The sequence below is a fragment of the Tenrec ecaudatus genome, chromosome 1 (genome assembly GCF_050624435.1).
Source record: "Tenrec ecaudatus isolate mTenEca1 chromosome 1, mTenEca1.hap1, whole genome shotgun sequence".
Taxonomy (NCBI): Eukaryota; Metazoa; Chordata; class Mammalia; order Afrosoricida; family Tenrecidae; genus Tenrec; species Tenrec ecaudatus.
The window spans coordinates 175056409-175069033 of record NC_134530.1 but is presented as its reverse complement, the minus strand read 5'-3'; the positions used below and the strand labels follow the sequence as shown (position 1 = coordinate 175069033).

At 40.4% G+C, this 12625-nt stretch overlaps 1 long non-coding RNA gene and 1 other non-coding gene across 2 annotated transcripts in view; both read left to right on the top strand.

Moving 5' to 3' along the window:
* Positions 1-11330, top strand: part of LOC142437181 (uncharacterized) — a 35729-nt gene extending 24399 nt beyond the window's left edge. Inside the window, exons 4-5 of the long non-coding RNA XR_012782185.1 lie at positions 9187-9288; positions 10452-11330. This is a non-coding gene — a long non-coding RNA (uncharacterized LOC142437181). The remainder of the gene's footprint in view (positions 1-9186; positions 9289-10451) is intronic.
* LOC142438058 (U2 spliceosomal RNA) lies at positions 8449-8639 on the top strand. The gene has a single exon (XR_012782524.1). It is a non-coding gene; the product is annotated as a U2 spliceosomal RNA (small nuclear RNA).
* Positions 11331-12625: the final 1295 nt, after the last annotated feature.

The following is a 12625-nucleotide window of genomic DNA, read 5'->3' as shown; positions in this document are numbered from 1 at the left end:
CTCTCTCTTTTCTGTGCTTGACTCTGCAGTCAGTGACAGCAGGCAGTGTGCCTGTCGTATTGTTAAGTGTACACACATATGAGCAAACGGTGACGGACTCTGCAGCACACACTGTGGGCATTCTGCTGCTAACCACAAGCTTTCAATATGCCTGGTGGCTCTGTGGAAAGAAAAAAAAAACAAGCAAAAGCTCTACGCATCTGCTTCCATAAAGATGCCATCGAGGAAAACCCTCTGCTACCCAGTTCTACTCTGTGACAAAGGGCGATTCTGAGTTGAAATCCATTCTACGGCACCTGCAAGCAAATAGTGAATGCACAATAAATATTTGTCAAAGACATGCCTGAAGGACAGTCACCATCCTCTTGGGCCTGGAATTCAACTCTAAGGTCTCCTATTGTTGGAGTGGTCCGTGCACACCTCTGATGTCCTGGAATGCTCTTTCCGAGCACGCACGGTTGTGGTTGGATGGCAGTGACCACACACAGCAGAATGATACACCTCCCAGCTCCTCGCATCCTCACAACTGTTCCTGTGCCGCGCCCATTGTTACAGCCACTCTATCACCTTGCTGAAGGCCTCCACTTATTAGTCACCTTTTTTTTTCCTGCCTATCCAACTTTCCCAAGACTTCCTCTGGTCCTGAATCCCATGTTCTCAGCTTGAGTCTTTTTTCATCTTGAGTCTTTCAACCCTGTTCGGTCTCCACTTTTTAAAAACTTGACAAATAGAAGTTCATTGTCAGAGGCATCTTGCAGAGCCAGCTTTCTGGTTCTGGACTCTCCTGATCAGCCATACTAAATCGTCTCACACTTCACTCTCACTCCTCTGTGGACAGCTTTTAAAAATAGCAGCAAGCAAAAGCAAGGCTTACACATTGCCATCAAGTGATATATTTATTAGAGTTCCTATTTATTTTTAAAGGTTTCCCTTAGGCATTTCACCTCTCTCACATTACATTCTATTATGTTCTATTATTGTAATTGTCCACTGAATAAATAAAGAAAATCACAGGATTGTCCCTAATATAAACACAATGAGTATGCTTTGGCGACAGATGTAAGCTCAGCTTTGCAGCTGCAGCTCACACCGAACAACTTGGGGTGGGGAGATGCCAGGAAGATCCAGTTTTAGGAGATGACTGACAAAACCACAAATAATCGCTGCAGTGTAATCATGGTTCAGGGGCTGTGCCACACAATTGGTGGCGTGGCTGCCTATGAAGATGTGATTATAGGACAACAAAGTCCGTGCAGCTGGACTCTCAATAGAGTGGAATTCTTTGCAGAAAACTGGTGAACTGCTGCCAGCGACTAAGCTCAAGGTAAATGAGGACAGAAAGAAAGGGTTTCTTTCTAGGATCACATGTAAGGACACCAAGAGGAATTCTGCTGCCAGGGAGAGAGCTTCAGTCTTTGATTTCTGTTCACATACATCTGATGGGGAAATGGGGTGTCTTGCTTGGACGTCCTGGCTAAAGTAACTCCCAGTGTCCGTAAACCTGGTCTCCCTATTAAGCTTCATGGGCTCTAATTAAATTTGGCTCATTTGGAATCTAACAGTCGTCTGTGGTTATGCCTTGGATAGATGCAGCAAAGGGAAGGTGGTACTTGACATGAGAATAGTATAAAATGGGGCTTATAAAAATTTCCCAAGACACTTCACTATTTTGACAATGGTTTCTTTGTTTGGAGCCCACAAACTGTGAGAATATTTTCCCTCCACGTGCGGTGCATAATGTAATTGTACCAGAATTAATAACGATTTCTGAAATGTTTAGGTGTAGATACTCATTCTAGATCCAGTAGGCTCTAATTTCTGGGAGAAATCGCTGTGGTTCTGAGTTTTAACAAACACTCCCATGTATTTTAAAGACACACTGAATTTGTAGAAGCCTTGCTGAATGAAGTCCATAGATAGGCTTCAGGGAACCCTCATGGGCTCCAAATTTGCATTCAAAATGTCAACGAATTGCTGAAGAGAAGGTTCATAGATTTCATGAGAATGCCAAAGATATTTGGCCCATGTTTCCTACAACACGATTACCCCATCACTTGAAGAGGCATATGGCTTTTGGTGACACCAAGCCTTGCTATCTACAATGATTTAGAAATTAATGTGAAGAATAAAAGAGATGTCTCAGTTGGACTCGACTTCTTGTTGCAAAACACAAACACACAAGCCAACTCTGGATGGTAGCCTCAGTTCTAGCTGTGGTGTAATAACTGCGTACTGGATTGATGCTCGGCTCTGGCCCAAATAGAAAACAGGAAGACAAGTCGAATGACCTGGAGAATGAAAAAAGAAGTCACAGAAACTGAAAGCGGTTTGACCCTGAGAAGAGAAAAGGACATTGGGGTTTCTCCTCAGGGTATTCCCAAGCCTCAAAGCACAAGGTGGCCACAACCAAAAGGGACATTCTTAAGCCTAAGGAGTCAAGGATGAAGTGGGATGACATGTGGTATGCTGTATACTGGAAAGGAAAGAGCCAGTAAGGAAGGTACCGGAAAATAAGTCTAGAGATTTCCCTTAGCTCCTTGGATACCCTTGGCTGCATGCACGGGTGAGTTATAGGCAAAGCGACAACCAGAAGTGACCGAATGCTGAGGCAAGCAGTCAGCCACTCATCTCCACAGGAAATCCCGTCTGGACTTGTAGTCCTTTACAGTAAGAGGGGCAACACCTTGGCTTTTAATGAATTCTGGGGACACATAGGTAAAAATGATGGTCCAGGACTAAGAGAGTCATCCAAGGATGAAGAAAAATGGCAAAATATTCCTCCTTTTAAAAAGTGTATAAAACCAAGTGCTCCTGAAGTTCAAGGTCATCTGCAGATATTACCCGCATTGTTCAAATGTAGTTAAGGACGCCCTGATGGCACTGCTGCACAAACATTGGACGACTAACTGGAAGGCCCGCAAGGTTTCCAATTCAAACCCAGCTGTGGAAGACAAGGCTACCTGTTCCCGTAACGAGGACGTCTCTGAGTCCCAGTACATGTTGTCCGGAGAGAGCCGTCCCTGGAGAAAGACATCGTGATTGATAAAGTAGAGCAGACGGATGCCAAGGAAGGCCCTCGGCAGGCACTGTGGCTGCAACAGCGGGTTCAAACATAAGAACAACGTTGAGGATGGTGCGGGCATGTGTCAGGCCGCAGTGCACACGGTGCTATGCATCAGATCCAAGCGACTGCACCGCGTAACAATGGGTTAGATCTACTCTCTGGCCGTTGGTTTGGTTTGGGGTTTTTATCTTGCATATTTACCTCAAACTTTACAAAAACAACTAAAACCTAAAAGGGTGGTATAACCAATAGTGGAGATGGAGTAGAACTATGTATTTAAAAACTCTCTTAATCCAATCAAACCAGAGCACACTCACGGCCGTGGAGTTGGCGCTGATGCATAGTGACCCTGTTGCCAGGGTAGAACTGTCCTGTGAGTTTCCCAGACCCTTTAGACCTGGAGCAGCTGGTGATTTCAAACGGCTGGCCTTTCAGTTAGTAGCCCTACATGTTCCTGTCACACCACCGGCGCCCCTCAAGAAGGCAAGAAAAAGAAAACAGAATGAGGAACCCTGTGGATTAAAACCTAACCGTATCAGCAAGTCCATGAAATGGACATGTTCTAAATCTGCCGGGTAAAAGATACAAATGATTACATTTTCTTTCAAACATCAAAAGATTTTTGTATAATTGTTTTTGTACAATATACAACATAGTATACAAAAATGTTGTATAATAACATGCACCTTTAAAATTAAAGAATGAAAACAGGATAACATATGCAAACAACAAGCATTAAAATGCTGGGATGGCTTTATCTTTACCCATTCTAGTAGGCTTCAGGAGCCATAGTGCTGAAGTGTTGGGCTGCTAATCCCAAGGTCAACAGTTTGAAACCAGTAGTGCCTGGGGAGAATGATAGGGCTTTTTACTCCCATACAGATTTACAGTCTTGGCAGACCACAGGCACAGTTTATCCCTGTCTTACAGGGTCACTATGAGTCACAATTGACTCAGTGACAGTGAGTGAGTAGGCTTCAGAAGAAGAGATACAGCGAAGGATAAAAAAATAATTCATATTAATTAATATAACATATTATATTATATATTTCCACATATAATGGGAACACATAGCAATTCTAATGTGTGTGAACCAAGTAATACAACTTCAAAAAATACATGAAGTAAAATCTAATAGAAATGAAAACTCAGTGCCACCGAATTGATTTTGACTCCCATCAACTCTCTAAGGACAGGATAGAGCTGCCCCTGTGGGTTTCTGAGACTGAATTTTTAAGGGAGTAGAAAGCACTGTGTTAGCCAGGGATGGGGGGCACCGAGAGAAACAAATCTATAGATACTCATATATGTATAAGAGAGAGCTTTATATAAAGAGTAATTGTATATTAAGAAAACATCCCAGCCCAGTCCAGATCAAGTTCATAAGTCCGATATTAGTCATATGTCAAATACCAGTCTATAAATTCCTCTTCAGACACACAGAACACATGCAATGAGGGTTGCTGGGTCCAAGGTCAAGGAAGCAGACAGATGAGTCCACCATACGGCATTGCAGTCAACCCATCTAGAGACAGGAAACAGCAGGGCAGGTCACCAACAGTCAGCCAGATGACAGAATCCAACAGTCACAAGCTCGATCTATATAAACACCGACAGTGTGGTGAAGCAGGTCTCAAAGGAACCTCATGGTCTAGCAATACAATCCACAGGTTGGGTGTCCCATGAGTAGTGTAGCTCACAAGTTGAGGCAGAGAACTTGCTAAGACAGCCGTGCACTGGTCTGATCACAAGATAGCAAGGGAGAGAGAGAAGGATGGGCCTTGCTGAGTCATTTATCTCTTTGCCCTCCAATCAAACTGTGACCTCATTAATCCCACATGGTCCTATTGGCCAGGTTGGCACAGTAAACCTACCTATCACACTACTCATCTAGGCTTAGTTCAACTAAATAACTTAGCTTAATAGAGGCAAACCCAACAAACAAATAAGAGACCTGGTAAGGTGGTTCACACATGAAATAGGGAACAAGACACAATGAAAATTAAGAAAACAATTTAATTTATAAAACTACTTTCAAGTGTCTGAAACAATTCTTAATACAGAATTTATATTTATAGGGGTAACTGAATTCGATACGAGGAGACTACTTCATGCTTTCTAATGTCTTTTGATGGCTCTTTCATTACCCTCCGTCACTTCCTCTGCTCTCAGTCTCTCATGATATGTGCACACATTAGGCAGGCAACTTAGTTTGCTTCCATTAGAGCCAATAGACCTGCACTAATCTAAGTATCCTGAACTCTCCAACCCCTCTTACTTGTGTTGAGTTTTACAGGATTCGGTATGAGACGTATTGTCCTGGTTTATCCTGAAGGAAAAGACTAGTTCATTTGGGTAGGAGATTGATCAGAACAAAAAGAAATGTTGAAGGGATATATAGACGGGCCTGAGTGAATTGGGTCAGATCAAGGCCAACAGAATTTTGGCAAATTTTCTGACTTTTGAAAAATATATGAAAGACTAGATTAAAAAAACTCTTCAAACTGGCAAATTCTGGGGCCAGCTTGTCTCTGCTACAATGATCAGGTTTCCTGGCATGTCTAACTCAGAATATTCCTACTCAAGTGTCAAATTTGACCTTTGCTTAGTTTAATTCAATTCCACAAAAATTTATGAAACCCAGCTTTGCCAGACTACTGCACTAAGAGACCTTAAAGAACACATCATTAAGTAGTCCGATTATCTTTGAACCTTAAGATAAAAATCTACATATGGAAATATGCTCAGAGCACTGTCCCTCTCCACAGTTCTCCATCTCATTTTCTAAAGCATAAGCAATAAAAACCACTGCAAGCCCAGATCAGAGAGAAAGAATGGAGAAAGAACGGCAGAATGAGAAAAATATTGCAAGATCAAATGAAAATAAGAGAATAAAATGCAAGGTAATTCAGAAACCACATTGTGAGTATTACACGCCCCACATTTGTCTGAGGCTAATGATGGGCAGTGTGATGCAATGCAATGTCCACTGGGTAGGGATGCAGAGAGATGCTATTGATTTGGACCAACAGCTTGACTTTTGGTTTTCCTACCAGGAAAATCTCACTTTGCAACTCTACCCTTCAAAATTACTCTAAGAACCAGGTTAAGGACAATTTAAAGAGTCTTTTATCAGAAGTTTAGACTTGTAACTATTTCAGTTATGCCTGTGTGCTTTTGGATTTCAGCGACTCTCTGCCCCAGAAGTTCCTCCTCAAAGGACATGCGGAGCCCCAGTAAAGACCTTAACGTCTCAAAGACTCAGCAATGAAACCTTTTATATGTGTGTTCATGTGTGCATCACATGAATAAAATAACAATACTTATATCATTAGGTTGTGGGTTGGATTAAGTGAATGTTAAGTGTCCATTCCACATGACACGCCCTCCATAAATATTAGTGAGAATTATACCTTTATCTATTACAAAGAATAGAAGACAAAAAAACCCACAAAAAACTTTCTGTCAGGGTACTATGGAGGTCTATACGCAACTGTATCAAAGCTAGGGTCCTATTTTAGTTTAGTTAAATTTGTTTGGGGGAATCTACCCAGCACTGAACAACGTACCTTGCACCGAACTCAATGAACGATTATTAGAGAGATAAGTACCCGTGAGTGCTTCTCTTTGTCAGGGCTATGCCTTTGATATCCCTTTACTCTGTTCTTCTTGCTTTTTCCTTCTCTTCTGTCCAGAGAGTTACAGTCCTATGTGAACTCACAATTTGGATTGTCCCATTCTTTCAGCTGTTTCTCTACATTGGTTTGCTGACTCCAGTCAAATCATACCCTCTCCTCCTTTGTAGTCTTTTCTTAGGTGGAATTTCTGAGACCTTTCTTTCCTCAAGGGGTTCAGTATTTGTGTTTATTTATTAAGCTTGGTCGCATACCCTTATTTGTTAGCCTAGATTGGGACAAGCTAGATTCAAAGGCTGTGGTGATGATTAAGTTGCCCCAAGGATAATTTCTACGTGCCAGAAGATGAATCAGAAGTCAAGGGAAGAATTTTAGTTTTAATTAAAATGAATTCAATAGAGAAGCCTCGGATATCCATTAGAAGTAAAATACTATCTGTGGATACTCAGGTGTTATCATTTCATAATAATTCATTAGAACCACTGATATGTAGATGCACAAAGGAGACGTTTCACAATAAAAGAACTTTTGTGTGAAAAGTATTCTTTTATCTGGAGATGTACGGGTCCCTCAAAGACGCATGTCTAGTCTTTGCGATTGTTCAATCCATTAACTCGTGTCTCAGTGAATGTCTCCAAACAATGTCACAACACTTGGTGACAATCTGCATGCTGCATTTTGTAAGCGATGTGGCTGGGATTGGGTTTAATCAATTGCTCCAGTAATCTGGTTCCCCCTTACCTGCCAACTGAAAACACAGGTTGTTGGGGAAACGTCAGCGTTGAATTCAAATCCCAAAAGGGAAAGTTCCAGGCCAATTGTTCACAAACTGAAATGCCTAAATCACAAAGAGATGGAAACACAAGCACGATCTAGGACCCTGATAAAAATGTGAAGACAAAGACAATGCCTGTTTCCGTTATTATCTAAACAGGAAACGGTCAAGTTCTGTGCCAGATGTTACAGAAGGAATGAAAACCTTGAAATGGGAAAGCACCTCCCCACCCCATACCCCCCATTAATGACACATACTGCGACCAAACAAACAAGGAACAATGTGCGAGATATGCCGTCACTGTCAGCTTTTCCCAATAATCTACTAAGCATTAGAGAAATGTATGCACTGCAAAAGTGTGTCAGGTGTTCCAGTACACACTGGCTTTACTACATTGTTTGGAAGTATAAAACAACATGTGCATATCATGTCATATAAGCCAGAAAAAAACATCACTGTTCCATATCTTAAAAACGGAAATGTAGCGGAGGAAGATTATGGAGGGCCAACACCCTCACAGAGTCTCCCTCCTTGGTGACACTTCTGGCCAACTGGTGATTAGCCCCTGCTCGAAGCTGCAATCGGTGAGCTCTTCCCAGTGAAGTCTAGAAGGGAAGACTCCTCTGACCAGGTCATTAGATCCTGACAATCAGGGAAATGGTTTTAATTATCATCTTTATGATGTACTTAGTAGATAGGAATTCGAGCATATTTCAACTATATTTATTGAGCATCTATTTTGTGTGAAACAGATTCTAAAGCCTGCTTCTACAAAGATAAATTAGGAATGGCTTCTTGGATAACATATAGTTTAGTGAGACGGACATATGAATAGATTGTCCATGATAATTTAATCAGACCAGTGACAGAGTTTCACTGAAAAATGTGACAAATTAAAGTCCAATAAAAATATAAACAAAGGAGCATTTTATTGAAAAACAGTGTAAATGTATATGTACAAAATGGATTTTTTCATCGCTTCTCGGCCTTTTGGCTAAGATCAAGTGTGGTATCTGTTCTTACCAGTTTATTATCTGATACGTCCTCTATCCGAGGACAATATATTAAATGGATTTTTGGAGCAGGGAGTTGGAATAGGAGCTTGCTCCGTGCACTCCGTGCATCGACCTGGTATTGCAGTACTTCCAGGAACGGTGCACCCCCTCGGGGGATCTACAAAAAAAAAATGAATTTTTTCATAGCTATGCATTTAATTTTTTTTACAAAACAAATTTATCACCTTCAAAGTAATCTCCATTACACTTAATACATTTGTCAACTCTGCAATTTCATTCTTGGAAACATTTTTCAAACTTATCTGTTTGGATGGCTGGCAGCACCTCCCTCATTTTTTTCATCTCTTCTATGTCATTAAGTCGGTGTCTTTTCATGTCCCTCTTCATTCACAGAAACAAAAAGTAGTCACGGGAGTGAAGTTAAGTGAGTAAGCTGTGTGGGACTTACTAAGCAGCTCAACTCTGTCTTCTAGAGGCTCTATGAATTGGAATGAACTCAACAGCATTGAATTTGTTAGTTTGTTAAGATAGAAATGCTGGGTTTTTTATGTGTTTGTTTTTTGTTTGTTTGTTTTTGCCAAAAACTGGTGCACTGAGATGGCTGCATGAACAGGTGCATGTGGTGGTGGCAAAACCAGTCCCCCATCATCCACAAATCAAGCCTTTTGTTCACATGCTATTACTCAATCTTTTCAGAACCTCTAAATAGAAAGCTTGATTAACAGTCTGACCTGGTGGAATGAACTCTAAATGCACTCTCCCTTCACATCAGAGGATCTTTTTTCCATTCATTTTGGGGTGAGTAATGCTTCATATGTGTATATATATTTATATATATACAAGCACACGTATGTGTCTGTAGATATATATTTATGTTATATATTACTATAATTAGCATTATTTTATAAGTGTGAGTTAGGTGGGGGAGGTTTTTAATTGTGAATTATTTTACATTTTAGACCATCAACTATAATATTTTATTCAGAAATTAAAAAGATATTTCACAGCATCTATCCAATTATATAGTATTCACTTTCTATTACAAATATCCTATATGTACTAAACTTTAGGGAAAAATATTCTTTAAGAGTTGATATGAAAGAAGCAAGTTCTCATTCAACCCCTGCCATTATTCTTTTAAAGCCTATTATTAAAAAAAAGCCCGTGGTAGGGCAGTGTGTTCCTTGTTGGGCTAATAACTGCAATGTCAGCAGTTCAAAACCACTAGCTACTATGTGAAACTACGATGAGGCTTTCTACTCCCTTGAAGAGTTACAGTCTCAGAACCCACAGGGGCAACTCAACTCTGCCCTCTAAAGGTTCTATGAATTAGAATTAACACAATAGCATTGAGTTCCTTAGTTTGTTTGCATTATTATTCTTCAGACACCAATCTAGTCCCATTATTTATCTTATAATTGATCCTAGAAGTGTTATCTGGAGACAATGTGCATCTTTTCTTCTGGAAATTGAGCACACAGTTTTTCTTTCACTTGATTGTTATTACAATTAAGAATCAGAGAACATCATAAATGTCTAAATGTTTTATTATTGTCACTTGGAAAATTATATAGATGAGAAATTATATCCAGAAATGTTTCAATTCTTCTTAATTCATGAGCATCCAATCCCTCCATTTAAGTTTGCTTCAAAACTTCCTGAAACCTAGTGATTTTCTTATTTACCAAGCTGGGTTAAGATGCACTATTGTTATTAGGTGCCATCAAATATGACCCGATGCATAGTAAATCTATGCACAACAAAACAAAACAGTGCTTGTTTGGCAATGTTATATCTTCACAGTTGTTAAATTTGAGCCCATCATTGTAGCCACTGTGTCGATCCACTTCCTGGATGTTGTAGCCACTGTGTCAATCCACTTCCCCACCCCACCCCATTTCACCGAGCATGATGCCCTTCTCCTGCTCCTGACAAACTAGGGTCTTCGTTATTTGTTCCAGCCTTGAAATAAGAACCACTTGAGAAACGTCAAGATCCCAGGTGGAGTGCAGAAGAATAGAAAGTGTTGCTCTCATCCTAACAGCATCAATAATAGAACGGGAAAATAAACATTTATTCTACAAAATAGTAACTTTACTTGAACTCATCAAAGATCCAAGGTCACAGAACAATCAAGGAGCACACAAGCACTAGCTTATCTGTGGCAGAGTTCGGGAACGAGAGAGGTCTTAGGTACCATACAAGTAATAGGAAGAACTCAGATTATTTTTGAACAAGTAGTTAAAGGTCAAGTGTGAAACACTTACCTTCCAAGAGTAGAAGGGGAGGTTATCCCACTCACAGGATAATCTCAGTGGGTGCTCAGAAGAAAGATTGGGGTGAAGTGTGCCTCCCGAGGAAACCTCCCTCGTGGTGCAGATCTGGACCAGGGTGAAGTGTGCCTCCCGAGGAAACCTCCCTCGTGGTGCAGATCTGGGCTGGGTGAAGCGCAGCAGCTGCTATAAGAGAGTATTCCCACATCGATTTTTCTCCTCTGAGAAGCCTATGAAATAAAATACTGAAACTTCTGTGAGAGGGGCAAGAAACCTTGTCCTAATTCTGTTTGAAGACGAGAAAGCATCCTGGACTCCGATAGTGGCAGAGACTGAATCAGCATAAAAGAAAATTGTCCAAACCTCTCAAAGATATAGCAACAATCTACCAAGGAAAGAAGCAAAACCAGAGAGAGAGAGAGACAGAGACAGAGACATAGAGAGAGAGAGAACATCTGTAAGTATAGGCTTTGACGGAAAGCTTAAACTGAGTGCTATGGGAGCGATAACGGGGAGCGGATATCAAGTTCAAGCGTAAGAAAATGTTTTGAAATCGATAGCGGTAAGAATTGTACAATTATGCTTCATCTAATGGAATTGTGAATTGTTACAATATCTGTAAGCGGTCCCAATAAAATGATTAAAAAATAGAAACAATAATACACTTCAGTAATAAAGTCCTTCTTTAGACTGCGTACCAGCTAAGCTGGAGAGAGCAAAACTGGGGGTACACTCAAGGTGAGCCTATCAGCAGTAAAACCCATTCCATATCAACTCTTTACTAAATGATGCATCTTTCAGATTAAATACATACAGAAAATATGTGCCAATTTCCAGGAGTAAACACTATTTATCCCCACTGGTATTGACCTACAGAATGCATTCAGATTTCAATAAAAAATTATGAACAAGGAAAATAAGCAGGGTAAGCAATAACAAAATTCATTGTTAAGAAACATGCAGTCAGAAAATATGCAGATATGAATGAGATGATGGAAATATGAGATTGGTTAGTAAAAATAACCACGATTAAAGCACTCACTCCTCACTTATTTTCATGAGTAGGACCCAAAGACCAGGTCATATGCGAGCACTGGCATTATTGAAAAATAGAGGGTGACACCATCAGGTCACAAAATGCAGGGTGATGACATCATTATGCAAATGCAAAGTCACACCATTACATAGTGTCCAATCACTGAGAATCATAGCCATCCCAGGTGGCACATAACCTTGTACACCAGAAACAGCATTACTCTTGCCATGCACATTGGCATTCATTGGCATGCACACGCTGTTAATGCGCATGATGGTGGAATAATAGAGATTTTAGCGGTAATGTGAAGTTTTAGATGAGATAGTAAGTGAGGAGTAAATGTCTATTCAAGGCTCTAGTTGTGAAGTGAATAACATTTTTAAGTAAATTAGGAGTTTCAGGAGAGACTTGGGACGGAACCTCTGGCAGCTTCCTGTCAATGTACTGCTGCATTTCATGTGATATCAATGATATGGTTTGAAGTTTGGAGCATTCTGTTGGGGAACCTTTCTTTGGAATAGGCTCAAATATGGATCTTTTCCAATCAGTTGTCCATGTAGCTGTCTTCCAAATTTCCTGGCTTACATGAATGGGGGCTTCCAGTGCTTTATAAGTTTATTGAAATATTTCACTCAGTATCCATCAATTCTTGGAGCCTTGCTTTTAGCTAATGCTCTCGGTGCAGCTTGAACCTATTCCTTCAGCACCGTTAGTTCCTGCTCATATGCTACCCCTGAAATGGACTATAACACATGGCTTGAATTTTTCTTGAGTTCTCTGAGCTTAACAAATGCTAAGTATGTTATTCCCTTTTGGTTTTCCAATT